Source organism: Tamandua tetradactyla, chromosome 19 (genome assembly GCF_023851605.1).
Source record: "Tamandua tetradactyla isolate mTamTet1 chromosome 19, mTamTet1.pri, whole genome shotgun sequence".
Lineage (NCBI taxonomy): Eukaryota > Metazoa > Chordata > Mammalia > Pilosa > Myrmecophagidae > Tamandua > Tamandua tetradactyla.
In genome coordinates this window covers 35,045,381-35,063,830 of record NC_135345.1, presented here as the reverse complement: position 1 = coordinate 35,063,830, position 18,450 = coordinate 35,045,381, and the positions used below count along the sequence as shown (strand labels likewise).

General features: G+C 33.8%; 1 non-coding gene across 1 annotated transcript; it reads left to right on the top strand.

Moving 5' to 3' along the window:
• The first annotated feature begins 15,409 nt into the window (after positions 1-15,409).
• Positions 15,410-15,516, top strand: LOC143663752 (U6 spliceosomal RNA). The gene has a single exon (XR_013166138.1). It is a non-coding gene; the product is annotated as a U6 spliceosomal RNA (small nuclear RNA).
• Positions 15,517-18,450: the final 2,934 nt, after the last annotated feature.

The following is an 18,450-nucleotide window of genomic DNA, read 5'->3' as shown; positions in this document are numbered from 1 at the left end:
GTCACATTTCCATCTAATCAAAGGCCATATCCACAATCGGACACATCACATCACCATGGAAACAATACAATGCAAGGTTTCCACCCAAACCAATAGAGCAATAGGTCTGGGCCCACAAGATTTGATCAGAATTAAAATATGACTTTTCTGAAGTATGTAATATTTTCAAACTGGCACATAGGTTATATTAAAAAAATAAATATCAAGGAAAATCTGTTCTACAGTTTCTCAAAACTCTGCTTTTTTTTTTTAGTTATTTTAAGGACTAGAAAAATAATATATTTAAAAATTGAGCCACAAAGAAAGAAGTGAAAAGCCTAGAGGAAAAAGAAAAATGAATTTGTGGATGAATTTTCAATGTTCTGAAAGTGAGGCTGGTCACATCATTTTTAAGACCAATAAAAAATGAAAATGCAGAGCCACTTGTTAAAGCATTGTTAAGAAAATAAAAACATTATTAAGAATATCAAAACTACAACAGCAGAATATTAAATCAAATACCCAAATATGTGATCCTCTTGAAAATATTTTTATTGAGATATCTTCACATACACACAGTCTACCCAAAGTATACAATCAATGGCTCATAATATCATCACATAGCTGTATATTCATCACCATGATCATTTTTAGAATATTTGCATCATTCAAGAAAAAGAAATAAAAAGAAAAAAAAAAAACTCATACATCTCATACCCCTTAACCTCCCCTCTCATTGACTACTAGTATCTCAATCTAACCAATTGTTTTTATCCCTTATCAACTCACCCCCATGATTTATTTATTCTTATATGCTTATTTATTTACTCATCTGTCCATACCCTAGATAAAAGGAGCATTAGACACAAGGTTTTCACAATCACATAGTCATATTGTAACAGCTATATAATTATACATTTATCTTCAAGAATCAAGGCTACTGGAATACAGTACAACAGTTTCAGGTACTTCCCTCTAGTCACTCCAATACACCATAAACTAAAAAGTATATCTAATATAATGCATAAGAATAACATCCAGGTTAACTTCTTGACTCTCTTTGACATATCTTAGGCACTGGAACTTTATTTTGTCTCATTTTTCTCTTCCCCCTTTTAGACAAGAAGTCTTTCTCAATCCCAGGCCCAGCTCATGCCAGGAGTCTTTTCCCACATTGCTAGGGAGATTTACACCCCTAGGTATCATGTCCCACATAAAGAAGAGGGCAGAGAGTTCACCTAATAAGTTGGCATAGAGAGAGAGGCCACATCCGAGCAACAAAAGAGGTTCTCTGGGGCTGACTCTTAGGCATAATTTTAAACATTCTCCTTTGCAGGAATAAGTTACATGGGACAAACCCCAAGATCAAGGGGTCAGTCTATTGCATTAGTTACTCCCACTATTTAGGTGAATATCAGGAATATCCGGAATTCCCCAGATGCAGAAGTTTATTATTTTTTTCTTTCTCCTCAGTCCTCAAGGGGACTTTTTTTTGTTTTTTTGTGCCCAAACTACTCTGGAATGTATTGGGTCATGATACTAACCTGTAGAAACCAACAAAATCTCATGCTCTTTTCAAAATTCCAAGTAATTATGGTGTTAAAATAAACTGACCATTCAAGTTATATTAGATAATACTTTACCCAAAATATAAATTTTGCACCAACTAAACATCTCTCCCTTTGGTCTCACATACAGAAAGTTGAAGTTTTAAAATATGGACCATATCATCCTTTACCATGCATTCTGACTTACCTTAGTCCTACCCAGATCAGCTTCATTCATATCTTAATTCAAAGTCTGACTACTTTTTCAACGTTTTTGTAACAGTTGCTGTATGAGGTAATGCTGGCTTTCATAGCTTCAGTACTTTAGCTCTGAATCTCAAGTGTCACATAAATACCCACATTTTTAGGGAATATTCAGATTATATACAAATAACTCATTAACTCAGAATTTAGAATGACAGTTACAATTTCTAAATTGGCTGTCGTAAGAGCTTACAATCTAAAATCCTTCATAATAGTACCCAACCTTACAACCCATACTCTGAATTTCAATTCTCCAAATGTGTATATTATAGTTAGTCCATATGAGTGAAGCGTAATAATATTTGTCTTTTTGTTTCTGACATTTCATTCAAGATACTGTCCTCAAGGTTAATTCACTTAGTTATATGTCTCACAACTGCACCCCTTCTTGCAGCCTCTCAGTAGTCCATTGTATGTATATAACACAATTCTCCCTTCCATTCCTCAGTTATTATACCCTTAGGCCACTTCTGTCCATTGCATATCCCAAGCACTGCTGCCATAAACACCAGTGTGCAAATGTACATTCTTGTCCCCCACTCTCAGTTCCTCCAGGTATATATCTAGCAAAAGGGCTGCAAGATCATATGGGAACCCCACCCTGAACCTCCTGCGGAACCCATGTGGTTCTTATGAATTCATGTCCCTGTGTGACTGCACAGATTACACACCTATGAAACAATTCTGAGTTTTAATAAACTCAATCTCAACAAATGTGAATTTTACATCACTAATATTGTACATTGATACGTATTATTTTGTCAAAAATTGACAAATCAATTAAATTAACAGTATATTCTTTAAAATGACTAATAAAAGTGTTTAGCTATTGTCCAGTATAGAGATTTTTAGATGAAGTTACTTATATCATTAATAATATTGTTGATATGAAGTGGTGATGCCACAATAGTTATTTTAAATGTTTTTATACAACTGATAATATTATTCCTATAATTCTTGTAATATTGTAGTAGTCAAATATCCATGTAAATAACTGCTGAGCTAAAAGAGTTTTGTAGAAAAAATCAAAATTTTACTTATAAGTGCTGAAAATTTCAATGCTGAAAGTTCAAAAATTAGCAATACATATTCATGAGTATAATGGGTCACTGAAAAGAGAACAATCAATATTGTAGAATTTTTGTTTTGAATATCATTTGCTTAGGTTTAAGTAACAAAGGAGGTAAAATTCCATAAAATGTAACATTTTGCTACTTTTAACATGAATAAACTGTCTCTAAAAATGGTATATGAACGTTATCAATTTGTCATTTTACATATATATCTCTTGATGAAGAAGAGTTATCCTAGAATCTATGAGCTATACAAATAGTTTTTATCAAGAGGAGATTCCCAAATTTCAGCTCCTAATCATCTGAGTAAGATTTATCTATGAATTATATTACACTTCTTCTCAATTTCATGCATTACCCTATCACTTCTAAGTCACCAAATCTTGTTGTGTCTATTCAAAACTTTTTGTTTGATTTTTTTGGTGCCGATTATCTTCTCCATTCTTAACCCCCTGCCTTAATTTGGATTTCTGTATATTTCCCCCTAGAATACTAAATATGCTACTATCTCTCCTCCCTATATCAGTCTATACCCTTCCTGAACTATTCTCTGCATTTTTAGATAGTTGTTTTTCAAATACACATCGAATCACAAAATTCCCACTTGAAGTCCTTCAAACAATGCCTTTAAAGATTACAATAAAATTTCATAATGCATAACAACACACAAGGCCCTTCAAAACTTGCTTACGTATGCCTACCCCCAAACACACACAGACTGAGAGAGATCTCCCGTATATATGTGTCTGTATGTATGTACGCCTTGCCTAGGTTCTTATTTCAGACTTTATATCCTGCATTCAAAACATACTTTTTATCTGGGATAGCCTTCCAATCTGCTTTCTTCATTTGGCTAGTTCCTAATTGCCCTGCAGGAGTGCTCTGCTCAGGTATCACACCCACGAGACTGTTCTTGATTTTTCCAGTCTAATTTAGTTCATACTCTTCTTTGGATTAAACACATTTCTGGCTTCCCTGTATTAAAAGTTGATACTGTATTGCAATTGGTAAATGAGATGATTTTATCATCCATAGATTCCAAAGCTCTTGAAAGCTGGCAATGTGGCTATATATTCCCAAGAACCAGCGCAGTGTCAGTCATATTTTAAACACTCAGTAAGCTTTTGCTGATTTAATGACTAAATGAATGAATGAAACACAAAAATATGGAAACCTGTCCCATGAGTTTGGGCTGGGGGGTGGGGACATGTTGCTTAGCTGAATGGTTCTATGTATGATAGGTAGAGTGCAGAGGCAAGTTGGGTCACATGATACAGACTGTTCCACATCATGGATATAGAATTTTATTTGTGCAAAATTAATTTACGTTTATTTTAACAGATTTGTGGATCAGGAAGTTTAATCAGGCAGCAATGATTATAATGAAATGGAGAGAAGAGGAATTAGAAATGACGTCAGGAGATATTTCATTCTACCTAAATTCCAGTTAGAAGGCTAATTGGTTGATGGTATCATATGAATTGTAATCCCCCCCTGAAAAAAATAAACAGAAATAGTAAGGTCCTAATCCCCAGTAACTCAGAATGAGTCCTAATTTATAAATAGGATTGTTATACATGGAGTTAATCAAGATAAAATGAGATCATACTGGAGCAGAGTGCGTCTCTAATCCAACCTTACTAGTGTCGTTTTAAGAACTTCAGACTTAGAGAGAGAGAGAGAGGAAAGAACTCCATGGATTCCTAGTAAACCACCAGAAGCCAGAAGAGGCATGGAAAATATTCTTTCCTGGAGTTTGATGAAAATATGACCCTACTGACAGCTTGATTTGAGACTTTTAACGTTCAAAACTGTGTGACAATAAATTCCTGTTGTAAGCCATGCGATTTGTGGTACTTTGCTATAATAACCCTAACAAACTAAAACAGTTGGGCTGTTTGTTTCTTTGTTTCACTTTTCCTGGTATGGGTTCTTTTTCTCACCAGCCTTTTATCCCCCCCATATCTTTGAAGAGTACTTTCTTTTACTGCAGTTCAGAAGAGTAAAGAACATTTTCCACCTATGTTGCAAAATTGGACCCTTTTAAAAGCTTCCCACTACTTTCTTGTCCTAGTACGGCTCCCCCATATATTTATCCAATGCACATATTTTCAGATTCTTGACCTGAAATCTGGATGTCTAATAATCATTCTATCTATTTGTAGAATTTCAAAGTTTAAAAAGGACTTCAACATTGCAGGCTTTGGAAGATTTTATAACTCTAGAGTTTGTTATGTTAATTGTGGTGGTTTGGAACTGTATATATCTCAGAAAAGCCAGTCCATTACTGTAAATCTATCTAAAGCAGGATCTTTTAATGAGGTTACTTAAGGTGTAGCCCAGAGTGGGTCTTAATCCTTACTAGAATCCTTTATAAACTGGAAGAATACAGAGAGAAAGAAAAAAAAATCCATTGAAGTAAAAAGCTAAAAACAAGGAAACCTGGAATAAAAGGGAGAAACCAGCAGATGGCATGATTTGCCTGCCATGTGATAGAGGAGTCAGGGATTGCTGGCAGCTGGTCTTCAGAAAGAAAGCATTACCTTGATGATGCCTTGATTTGGACAGTCACACAGCCTCAAACTGAAAGTAATAAATTCTCATTGTTTAAAGCCAACCCATTTCATAGTATTGGCTTTTAGCACCTAGGAAATCAAAGCACTAGTGATCTTATTATAATTATCACTAATGTTTGTATAAACCTTACTATAAACCAATCATTAAGTTAGGCACATCAGTGCAGTATCTCTTTCATTCTCTCACGGTGATTCACATCTCCATGGGAACAATCCCCACCCAGCAATATTGAATGAGGATGAAAAAACTTGGCTGGGGTTCACAACAGATTTAAACTAGCACATTGGGGATTTTAGTTCTGCCTAAATTACTAGAAGATATTATTCTAACCATTAATGCAAATATAGAGTGCTTCTTTTCCTATTATCTGATTAATGTGTCTGGGTAGTACTGTACCTGTTTTTTTTCTATAAAACCTCAATGTAATATTTTGATTTCCCAAATAGAATAATAATTCCAACTAAGCTAGTTTTTGATGTCTTATAGGCAAAATTAACATTTAAATCTTTAAATTTTCATTTCTGTGGGATTATTTTTGCATTTAGATATTTAGACAATTGTATTTTACAATTGTAAAAAATATTTTGCAATTAATATACATAGATAAGATATTTCAGAATTCTGTTGGGTAACACAGTCTACTCAAATATTTTATTCATATTTTAAATTTTAAAAACAAAAGGGCTATTTTTAAACTCAAAGATTAGATTTTCCATGATTACATAGTCTCAAAATACCAGCATGTTCCATCAGAGCCAGAAGAGCAAAATTGTTTTAACATTAAAGGAATTCAAGCTCCACTTACTTAACTGAAATAATTCACAGTAACACAGTGGGGTTGCTGTGATAAGAGGCTATGCCGAGGAAGACAACTCTCTAGGCTCAGACACTTTGCAACCCTTTGTAAAAGGTGCTTTGAATTATGTTGGCTTCCAAAGTTATTTTAATTCTTTATGCTGAATATAATAAGTTGATTATATTGTTTTACTTAGTCCATAAAGATTTTTCTGAAGTATAAGTTTAACTCTTCACATATTTCCTGGAAAATTTAGTCAAATATTTATAGATTGAAATTTCAAGCTCTTCTTTGACTATATGGGAATAAGACATACCTTTTTTGCATACTTCTAAGACCCTTGCTATATATATATATATATATATATATATATATATATATATATATATATATATATATATATATATATATATATATATATATGTATATATATCCCCTTTTTCTTTTAGTCCAAGTCCATATTATCTGATCAAACAAATGATGGCTTTAAGAAAATGAAATTAAATAATGTCAAAAAAGATTTCTACATCTTAGAGAAGCACTTAATTTCCTATTAATCATTTTTTACTATACCTTTTACTGATATTTATGGAGTGGTTGTTGGGTTACTTATAACTTCTGGTTTATATATGTATAAGTTTAACTGCTTTATATTTTATCTGCTTTATTCAAACAAATGGTTGAAAATAAAGATACATATATTATAGATATAGACTATTATTTCAAATTCTATTAATCAATATTAATGTTTAAGTATTTTAGGTATCGATAATGGTAATCACACCTTCTAAAATTGTTAATGTTTTCTATTATTTACAAAGTAAATAATTCAACACAGTTAGGCAGTTATATTCAATTCAGTATGATTAGTTGTTAAGTGATATACAAATGACACAAGGTCATTAAAGTTGTGGAAAATGACATCACAAAATATGTAATGATATCTAGTAGTTCAAAGGAGGAAATATTCGGTATTTGAATTGAAAGATAGAATGATGATGCGTGATATTTGAGGTAGGGCTTGAAGGATGGATTGAAAATTATTATGCATATATGGGGAGGTCAAAGAGAAATCTTGGTAAAGGATATAGTGTGAAGAAAGACATGGAAGATAAAAACACAAGTAGACTATGAAACTTCAGGATGCACTTTTAATACAATAGCTTGGAAGTCCAAGTGAAACGCTTCTTTTTCCTCAACTTCTTATCTTCAGTCATTAACCTCATTGATTCTTCCTCCAAAACAACCCCATGATTTTATTTCTCTCTACATTTCTAACACAGAAGTTTATTATCTGTACCAATGGTTTCACGCAAAAGGTGATTTTGCTCTCAAAAGGCTATTAGGAATGCCTAAAGGCAATTTTGATTACCCAGTTCAGGGTGGATGGGATCCATTCCATTACTAGAATCTAATGGGCAAGGATTGATGATGATGCTAAATATCCTACAGGCTCCCACAACAAAGATTTAAGTAGCATTGAGACTAAAAAGTCTGATCTAGGCTATTGAGATAATTCCCTAACTCTATCTCCTTTTTGAGGATTCCTCCAGTCTAGATTTGAAATCATCTAGTCAAGTCATACTGTTTATTGAGATAAGGAAGTCTTGGCTGTTGCTAGGGTAGACTGAGTATCAATTTTTTATAAAATATCTGAGAAAAAAGTATTTGTTAGGGAGATAAAAATCTAACGTTTGGGGTCGGCAGTTAAGTCATTTCTGGAGATACACATTAGATTGGAATAAAGTAAAAGTAGTGACAGTTAAAAATGTATAGCTGGTTTAAATTTTCTTGAGAATGTTTTTAAAAGGAAAGTAAAAACAACACAATAAAATATTTATATTTAAGGGATCAAAGAAGAAAGATGAGCCAATAAAGAAAATAAACAAATGAACAAAAACCTGGCCTCTCCTATGAACTTAGCTACCTTTCCCAACCTGCCTTATTTCTTAGGATCAATGGTAATTCACTTTGCCCAAACATGTGTTAAATTTTTATCATCCTCCAATTTTCAAGTCCTCTGCTCATTTTCATTGTTTTTTTTTAGAATTTCTTCAATGTTACAAAAATAAGGGCGAGACAACCAAATTCATTGAAAATGTGAAAATAGGGGTGTTGCAAAACAGAAGGTAGGAGGCACGTGAGTGGACACACAGCCCCAGCTGACTACCAGGCCTCTCTTAACTTTTTACAGTTTCAATCCATTTTTTTGAAGCACCAATGATGTTCAAAAATTGAAAGAGTACTATTTCCATGAGGTCTGTGAAACCTTTCCCAGATCATGGCAAAGGAGTAACTTTTCATACATAAAAAAAGAAAAATTGCTTTGCAGAAATTAATCTTAAACATTTTGCCCAACACAGTAATTTGGCATTTGTTAAAGTACCAGATGGTTACACTACATGCTTATCATTACCTGGGTTTAAAAAAGTCTTGAAGTAATTGTGTTGTGTGGAAAATATATCCCAACATTTGGTCCAACATTTCTGAAGTGGAGGTAAATGTCTTTCTTTGTAAATGTTTTTGCCTGCATTGAAAAATATTTAACTGCTTTGACTTGATTCATTTGTTAAAGCTTAAGTGGTTTATTTAGCAAATTAAATTTTCAACTGAGAAAATGAAATAAAATAATTATTGTGTGTAGATTTAGCCACATAATTTGAAAGCATTAGATCACACATTTAATTGCTCAAATAAAGGTGAAAACAGTCTTGTGCATTCTCATGATCACATTCTTGTTTATATTTCTGAGGATGCACAACATAAACATAGATATTGATGGAAGCATGGGAGAGGGCAGAGAAGGAGAGATGCTAGCTAATTTTAAGATTTCAAGAAATATGAGCCTGAAAGAATTGTGAAAACTCTATCTCATTTTTCTCCTGTCTGTATTCCTCACACGTTATTTAAGGACTAATGAATTATGCTATAAAGTTTCATGACTGTGAAGGAAAATGAGATTAAAAATGACATTACATATTCACTTATTTGTTTGTCATGTATTTATTGAGAAGCTACTGTTTGCAAGATACTAAGCATGTCACTGCACTTAAAACTATGAACAAGGTAGAGAAGCATTTTTTGAGCTTTGAGTGTAAAAGAAAAGACAGAAATCAAAGAAAAATTGCTTAATTAATTATTTATTAAAATACCAATAACTAATGCTTAAGAAAAGTATAAGTTGCTATAATTTTCTTATAATTTTAAAGTACACATCATACGGTACAGCTAAGCTTAAGGATTTGGATAAAACTTTCTCAATGAGATTGAATTGAATTAGGGAGAATTTGTGATAATTGGGTAGGTGAAGAAAGGGGAAAAATTCATCCCAAGAAGAAGAAACAGGCTGGTAGATTGTGTTTAGGATATGGGGAGGGGAGTAGGAAGCCCTTGAAGAACTGGAAAAAATGGCAGATGGTGAATAATAGGCTAAGGACAGTATAGCAGGTAAGGTAAAAACAAACAAAATAGGCAAGGGTTCGACCATATGTGTTCTTGTACATCATGTTGAAGATGGCAGCCTTTATTCTGTATCAATGAGAGCGGCTAAAGTTTTAGAGCACTACAATGGTGGGGAAGTATTTGTGTTTCCATTATATACGTGCTACTTTGACTGCAGTCTGGAAAATGAATTGAGATGAGAATGCATTTAAGGACACCACTAATGAAGAAGGCAGCAGTTTAGGAAAAGACTAGGTAGAATGGGCCGTTACAGTATAATGGAGATGCAAAGAGCAGAAATTGAAACATTTTTAGAAGTTAAAATAGAAGTTGATAGGTTGTGAGGAAAGAAAATTGGAAATTATGACTGCAGGGTTTTAGACTGGAGAACTAGGTATTTGGGGGTAACAGTCAATAAGTCAGGGATAATGTTTCATTCCAAAATAAACATTAAAGGATGAGGAAGTTTAAGGTAAATTTTGGCTAATTTGAATTTCAGATTCTTGTTAGATACCCAAGTGGAGATGTGAAAGTGCCTAAGACAAAGTAAAGAATTTAATGGACATTTAATATATGACATATCAGCAAAATATGAACAATAAAGCATGAAGAAAAATTTAGCATAATATTTGTTACCAAGAGGAGCAAAAAATACTAAATAAAAGTGACAAATGCACAGAAAATTGAGTTACTGCTAAAGGTCATCTGGAAACATCAAGAAAAGAATTAAAATAAAATGGAAAAGAACCACAAACTTATATTAAATTATGTTGAGGCCAGCAGCTATTTATTTTTAAAATTGGAACACTTTTCTCTGAACTTAGGATACATTGAAATTCATTGAAAATATTATTCATGCACATATCTAAGTCAAATATATAATCTACCAAAAGTTTTTGGCATATAGCTTTCTTTCTGTCTTTTCTTTAAAACATACCATGAAAATACATGAGATAAATGGGATTTATAGGGTGAAACCTAGCAATCTCTTTGGCTATAGTATACTGAATAAATAAATAAATAAAGGAGATTTAATTTTAAAACATATCACAAGACTGACTTGTTTATTATTCACACGAAGTACATTTTAGTGGCTCGAATAGAAATAACAAATTTCTTTTATGTATCAACTAAATCTGTTAAGAATGTTGCCCATTATTCCCTTTTACTTCTTATTAGTTGTGTCTTATTATCTCTTTATTATTGTTTGATTTTTCCTGTTGGGTTTGCTATGAAATTATTTTTAATTATAAGATTTTAGCTGTATAATATTATATTGAGATGTATTTTTTTTTCAGTTCCAATGGAAATAGTCTCCAAGTTAACCATCAAGTATGTCATTCCATAATTTAGTTAATTGGAAATACAGATCATCCTGGGAGTACATTTCAGTACTTCATAAAACTGTAATAGAGGAGAAAATACATTTTGGCTTTGATAAATGTTTTCAAGACTAAAAGCATCCTTAGGTTCATAGATGACCAGGTAGTCATTCCATGGCACATTTTTAGATTTGTAACCTTTTGGGGTGAAAGATGAAGGGAAAACCTACATCCCTAAGATCAGTGATGAAGGAACATCAGAATAGTAACCTGTGCTAACCTAATGAGATATAGTTGTCTATTCCTATTGCAAACAATATGCTGATGAACATGTTTTTTGTCTTAAGTCTGGATCCCATGCACCTAATACTAACTCACTTGTGTGGTCATTTAAAAAGTTATTTAGCACTATTTCACTAGACACTACAGAAGACACTTCATTATCACCACTATCTTTTATTTGTTGAGGTGTATATATTCATTGTGGTTTTGCTTCCAGGACCTCCAGTAAAAACTGGTGAGTATGATGAAAAAAAGCAGAAACTGCTTAAATTCTTTACCAATAACGCAAAAAACAGTTATTGGTAGGGAACAGATTATAAATTTTATAGTTCTAAGATGTACACGCAACATTAGAACACAAATTTTTATTCACAGCTTTTCATTTGTACAGATATTCATGTATAAATGTAAAGAAATTTATGGATAAACACTAGAATAGTTAATATTTAAGATATCTTAAAAAATAATATTCTTATCCTTATTTTTAATACTGTGACAACTTCTCCCAAGCTGTAATCAAAATAAGACAAAATGTGTATTAATTTTCTGTGATATTGAGATTCACTCAAACTAAAAGAATATAACTTTACCAGGTATTTTAACGTGTACATTCTTTATTTCTTACTTTAGCTCCAAGAGGAAAATAAAAGCTTGCCTCTCACCAAAAGAATTTTAGAGAGGAAAAACAAATTAGAACTTTTTTTTCAATAAACGCACATTCTTTCTTTTTACTCCCCTTAAACCTGGGACAGTTGAGGTTTTCTCTGAGCATAATGTTCATTTTGGGGGGGGTTGGGGGAGGGTACAAAGTCTGGGAATCAGACTGTATCTGCCGCATGAAAGGTAAGCATTCGACCACTCAACCACCTGGGCATAATTTTTAGAAGACTCCACATATCAAAAACTCCAAAATAGTTCAGAACACATGAAGAACTTTTTCTTTCAATCTCTGGTGCTCAGTAATGACATAGCACCTGCCCAATGATTAACCACTTTAGGCTCCAGGAAACCCCTTCCTCACAATTTTGGCCTCATGTCCAATCAGTGGCACCCATAGCCAAAGGTCTGGAAAGTTGTAGATTGCACCCCTCCTGATATCAGAGAAAGACATTGCATTACTTTACAAAATGTGTTTTTTCCTCTATTATGGTTTTTTGAAGTGCTAAAATGTACTCCCAGGATGTTCCATATTTCCAATTAACTAAATTATGGAATTGCTGAAATGCATGGAAAGAAAACACAACATTTAATATTCTTGGCAGGTCATTCTCTCTGATAACCTCAGTGAAATAGATTCTTGCATCACAAGTTATAGTTTTCCACTAGAATCAAACATCATTTGCTTGTTTTAACTGATCTTACAGCTGTGATTTTGCAGATACTTGTGATTTAATGTGACTTCCGCAATTGTTGTATAAGGTTAGTAAGAAATATTTTAACATTAACTAATTCAGATAACTTCTAAATTTGTATATCTATAAGGCTAGCAATAACATACATGAATCATAATTTTTCTACATCACACATTGCATATTAGAATTATAAATAATTTTATTCTTATAAAATGTCAAGTGGCCATCAAAGTTTAATTAAAGATTTTACTCAGTTGTTTTTATTTAAAGCATTGATGTTTATTTATCATAATAAATATTTTATTGTCTTAGATAATTTTTGAGAAGAAAAAGATTTTTATGAAGCATATATGAAAAATAATGTAGTTATATTTACTTAATGTATACTATTCTTGAAAATATATTCATATTTTGTACACTGAATATGATTTTAATGTATCTTTAAATTTATGGATAATTGGGATGAAGTATCAAATAAGTATGTGATCTTTTTAGAAAGTATGATGAGCAAAAAAGGAGAAAAAGTAAAAAAATAGAAAGGTATTCAAAAATGTTCTACTTGTAGTTCTAAAAGTTGGGAAAATTAAAAGTAAGTAGAACTGCATCAAATATGATGATCATAAAATTCACACACAGAACATAAACTCCTCATTATTTAATTAATAATAAATGCCATAAATTAGACAGGTATCTTAATCAAATTTCCAACTTGAAGGTGCCAGATGAAATTCCTGCAACTTCGTATTTTTTCCTCAAAGAGCTTTAATTGCTGATAAAAAATATTGAAAGTGAGAAAGGGAGCTTTTTTTTTTTAACATGGGCAGCCACCGGGTACCGAACGAGGGTCTGCAGCATGGCAGACGAGAACTCTGCTACTAAGCCACCATTGCCCGAGAAAGCGAGATTTTTATTTTGTATTTAAAAGTCAAAACTAATGGATGCAATTTTGGCCTGTCCATTAGAAAGCAAAGAAAATTACATTCATTACGTTGTCAAATTGGTCCAGAAATATGGAAGCTCTGAGGCTTTCTTGTGTTTATTGTTCATAACAGCAAAATTTTTACACACAAGGGCATTGAAAGGTGAAGAACCATGCACCCATCCACCCCCAACAATATTATGTGTCTTTTAAATGTAAGTGAAGAGGTTGCAAGTAAAGGAAAAACATATGATTTATTAAATCCCAGATGCAGAGCATGGTTATTGGAAAATCTAATTATAGGGAAGAAAAAAATCAGGACAATAAAAATTGGTCACAACGTCATGTTCTGGCAAAGCCTTGGAAGCCAGATCCAAGATTTATGTTGCTTTTGTTCTTGAATCACTTTTATCGGCAGGCTGGTTGCAGCAATAGTTATTTAGCCAATTAACCTCATCCTTACCCAGGTTCTATTTCCGAGTTATGATCAAGTGATCTTGGTGGCTGTCTACCTCTGTAGGAAGTGAATGGATTTATAATCCCAGTAATGTTGAAAAGAAAACACTTCGATTTAAATTGTGATATTGAGGAGAATAAAAGAACATTTTAAACCATCGTTTGATTTTGTGTTCTGTTTTTAATATATTTGAACATCAGACCTACTAAATCTATAAATCTGAGTGCATGTATTTGTTTTTATGGATTTAGTAAGATTTTAGTTTTTAAATGAATATCTCTGCATTATTAAGTGGTTAAAACATTTGAGAAAATTAATGATATTAAACTTTAAGTATAATTTGAAAAGCCTAAAATACTTTGATAAATTAAATATTTAAAAGAGATAAATATTTAAGGAAATTTTACATTCGATTTATCACTTACATAGTCATCTATCAGCAAACATGCAAAAGAGTGATTGCATTTTATATAAAATTAAACATATGCCCAATTATAGAAATTACACATTGTAATTAAGAGGATTAAGAAGTAATTTTCAAATTCATAATTTTTCCATGTAGAGTTTATTTAAATGACATTAAATAGCTCATCCATCATTAAATTCTATTGTATATAGATTTTAAAATATGTAATCAGTTTATTAGAAAAATTAATAACAAGAATCACACCAAGTATTTTTTCTTATCCACTAAAGAACATTTTGTCTTTTCACCACACTGGATAGTTTGTTTCTTTGTTTGTTCATTCTCTCTGTGGCAGAAGAGTTCTTTGTGTTTCATGATGGAAAATTGGAAGACTGGGTAAAGGGAGACAGAAGTGGAGAGGGAAAATAAAAACAGAAAATGAGAAAAATATTCAGGCCAAAGTGATGGGGTAAACATTGAGTGTATTTTAAGAGTGCTTGGTACAGAAGCATCTGTAGGTAAAAAAAAGTAAAGATTTTTTTTTTAAGTTTTTGTTATGCTCCTTTTAGAATATTTGGGAATCAATTGTACATAAATTAGATTAAAATGAATTTTTGGTTACTGGACAGGGATTTTTGACTACATGATCAGTTCAAGCCTGGGCAGTATGTACCAGAGCTTCAATAGATTACAAAACAGTTTTTAAGGATGGATCAGAATTATAAAATATGGGGAGACTGGGGCAGATGAAAGACTATAGCATAAGGAAAACTTAGCTGCCTAAACTGCATATCACCTCATTCAACCATCAAGGGTGCTAGAGACTTGATAGCTTTTTCATCATCTCTGCCAACAGTCTTAGAAATAGAATATTCTGATTTTTGTCTATTTGAAAGTATATTGAACCTGTATTGATGTTTTAGGCTAGACTAATTTAGTGGCAATCTATCTGCTTGCCTTTTCTTCATTAGTTTCTTCATTGAAAATACAGCTAGTGCTCACTTTGACAACACATATACTAAAGTTGGAACGATACAGAGAAGATAAAGATGGCTCCTGTACAAGGATGACATGCAAATTTGTGAAGTGTTCCATATTAAAAAAAAAAAAAGAGCTAAAGTGCCTATTATTTAAAGTGCCTATTATTTACTAAAGTAAAGCTCACATTAGGCTACTGTATTACTCAGGATTCTTCAGAAAAACCAGAATTGGCAGTAGATATCTGGAAATATGAGATTTATAAAAGCATCTCACACAATCATGTGGATGCTAGAGTCCAAACTCTGTGTGGAAGGTTGCAAGGCTAGCAATTCTGATGAAAGGTCACAACAAACTCCACAGGAGAGGCTTGCTGGCTGAAGAAAAGTGAAAATTCTCTCTTCCCCCTTAAATGTCCTCAACTTATTGGATCATCTCCAACTGATGGGATTCTCTCTTTTGTGGAAGACAAACCTTTTGTGGATCACAGGTGTTATCAGTCACAGATACAATCAACTGACTGATGATTTAATAAACCTGCCTTCTGGTTTATTAGCCAGCCAAAAAATATCCTTGCAATAACAATTAGGCCAGTGCTTGCCTGCCCAGACAACTGGGCACCATCACCTGGACAAGTTGACACCTGAACCTAACCATCACAGTCCACCCCTTGTCAACTTAATCTCTAAATTGATGTTATAAACATCATGTCAAACCATACTTAATCTCTATATAGAACACGATAGCAGACACATATTGCACTTAACAACAGTCAACTGTCCTACATATAACTAGAATTGCACTAGATCTCTGTAGAATACGGTACAAGTCTTAAGGTAATATTCACTCTTAAACTTGATATCCTATAACTTAAATACTATAACAGGAACAACACAATTTATGTCATATGATAAGAAGAAAACAAAATATTTACTTTATGTGCAAATACAAACATACTCATAGCAATGTTTTTGTAACTGTTCATGTGGTCATAGTTCATGTTTATCACTATCTTTTTCCATTATCTATTCCATGTTCCCTTTACCCTGGGCAAGCACTTCAGCTGTCCATGGTTCTTGGCCTGGTGTGGGGACCCAAGCCTTTATTTCTGAAATTTCTGGGCCATTAATAGTTCTGTCTGGATTGGATTGCTGCAGTTTTCCATTGACTTTAATTTCAGGGCATGGTGGTACTAAGAGACACCCTAGCGAATCTCTTGTATTCAAAGAAAATTCTTTTTTTTTTTTTTTTTTTTTTTTTTTTTTTTTTAAGAGAGAGGGAGGAAGGGAAGGAAAGACAGAGAGAAGGAAGGAAGGATGGAAGGAAGGGAGACATATTTAAACATTTTCTTGTTTTATTATATTTTGTTTGTTTGTTTGTTTGTTTGTTTCTTACATGGGCTGGGGCCGGGAATCGAACCGGGGTCCTCCGGCATAGCAGGCAAGCACTCTTGCCCGCTGAGCCACCGCGGCCCGCCCAGAAAATTCTTTTTTTTTTACCTCCATTCTGTTGTCTCAGTGCTATTTCTCCCTGAGAAGATCAATCACCTGAGCCAAGGTAAGTCCCTTCTTTGCCTGTTGATTCAGAGGCAAGAGAAGCCCAAAGTGGACAGGTGGCTGTCTTAACTTCGTTCAATGTAATCATTGTTGTGTCTCCTGGTAGGAACACTTCTCCCTGTCACTAAGATTTGTAGATCAGTAGAGCATAAGGCCTCAGTGACAAGAAGCAAATTTTTTTCTAGTGGATCACTAGGGGTGATGGTGAGTGGTTCCACTCCCATTCCCATCCTTTGATTCCTGGACACTTAATCCTGGAGCATGCACAGCCACCGGAAGACCATTGTCCCAGCCCTGCAAGGTATGGCCACCTGGTTGACACTGTAATTGGGTCTTCAAAAGGTCATTCCACAATTCTAACAACCCAGATGCTTCTGGATGATGGTGAACATCTTAAGACCAGAGTATTCCATGAGCATATTCCCATTACAGCACTACGTTTGCTGTGAAGGGGGTTCCTTGATCAGAAACAATGCTGTGTGGAATAACACAATGGTGGATAAGGCATTCCGTAAGTCCATGTATGGTAAGAAGAGTTTCATGCAGGGAAGGTAAATGCATATCTGGGGAGTGTGTCTATTCCAGTTAGAACAAATCACTGTTCCTTCATAATGGAAGTGGTCCAATGCAATCAACATGCCACCACATACTAGGCTGATCATTTTGGGGAATGGTGCCATATCACGGACTGAGGTGGGTCTCTGTTGCTGAGAGACTGGGTACTCAGCAATGACTGTAGGCAGGTCAGCCTTCGTGAATGGAAGTCCATATTGCTGAGCCCATGCACAGCCTCCATCTGTAATACCATGCCCACTTTATTCATGAACACATTAGTCAATGGCAGGAGATCATGACTTGTATCCACTGAATGGGTCATCTTATCCACTTAATTATTAAAATCTTCCTCTGCTGAAGTCACCCTCTGGTGAGCATTTACATGGGACACAAATATCTTCAGGTTTTTGCCCACTTAGAAAGAAAGGTAAATCCACATACCTCTTCTTGAGACGTCTTTGTTGCCAACTTTCCAATCATATTCCTTCCAAGTCCCTGACCATGGAGCCAAACCTTTATCAAAAGCCCATGAGTCAATATACATGCGCACCTCTGGCCAGTTCTCCTTCCAAGCAAAATGAACAACCAGGTGCACTGCTCAAAGTTCCATCCACTGGGAGGATTTCAGCCCAATGCTGTCCTTCAAGGATATCCAAGAAAGAGTCTATAGTGGTGAAACTGCCCATTTTCATGTATACCTACATATGGTATGGAACCGACTGTAAACCAGGCCTGAGTTTTCTCTTCTTCTGTCACCTGACTGTAAAGAACTCTACAAGACACCATAGTTCTTGGCTGGGAAAGAGAAAGTAATGTGACAAGAGTGGGGGCCATGGACATTTTGGGCCACTTCCTCATGTAACTTACTTGTACCTTCAGGACCTACTTGAGCCCTAACTCTTATAAACCATTTCCATTTCACAATAGAGTGGTGTGGTGCATGTCC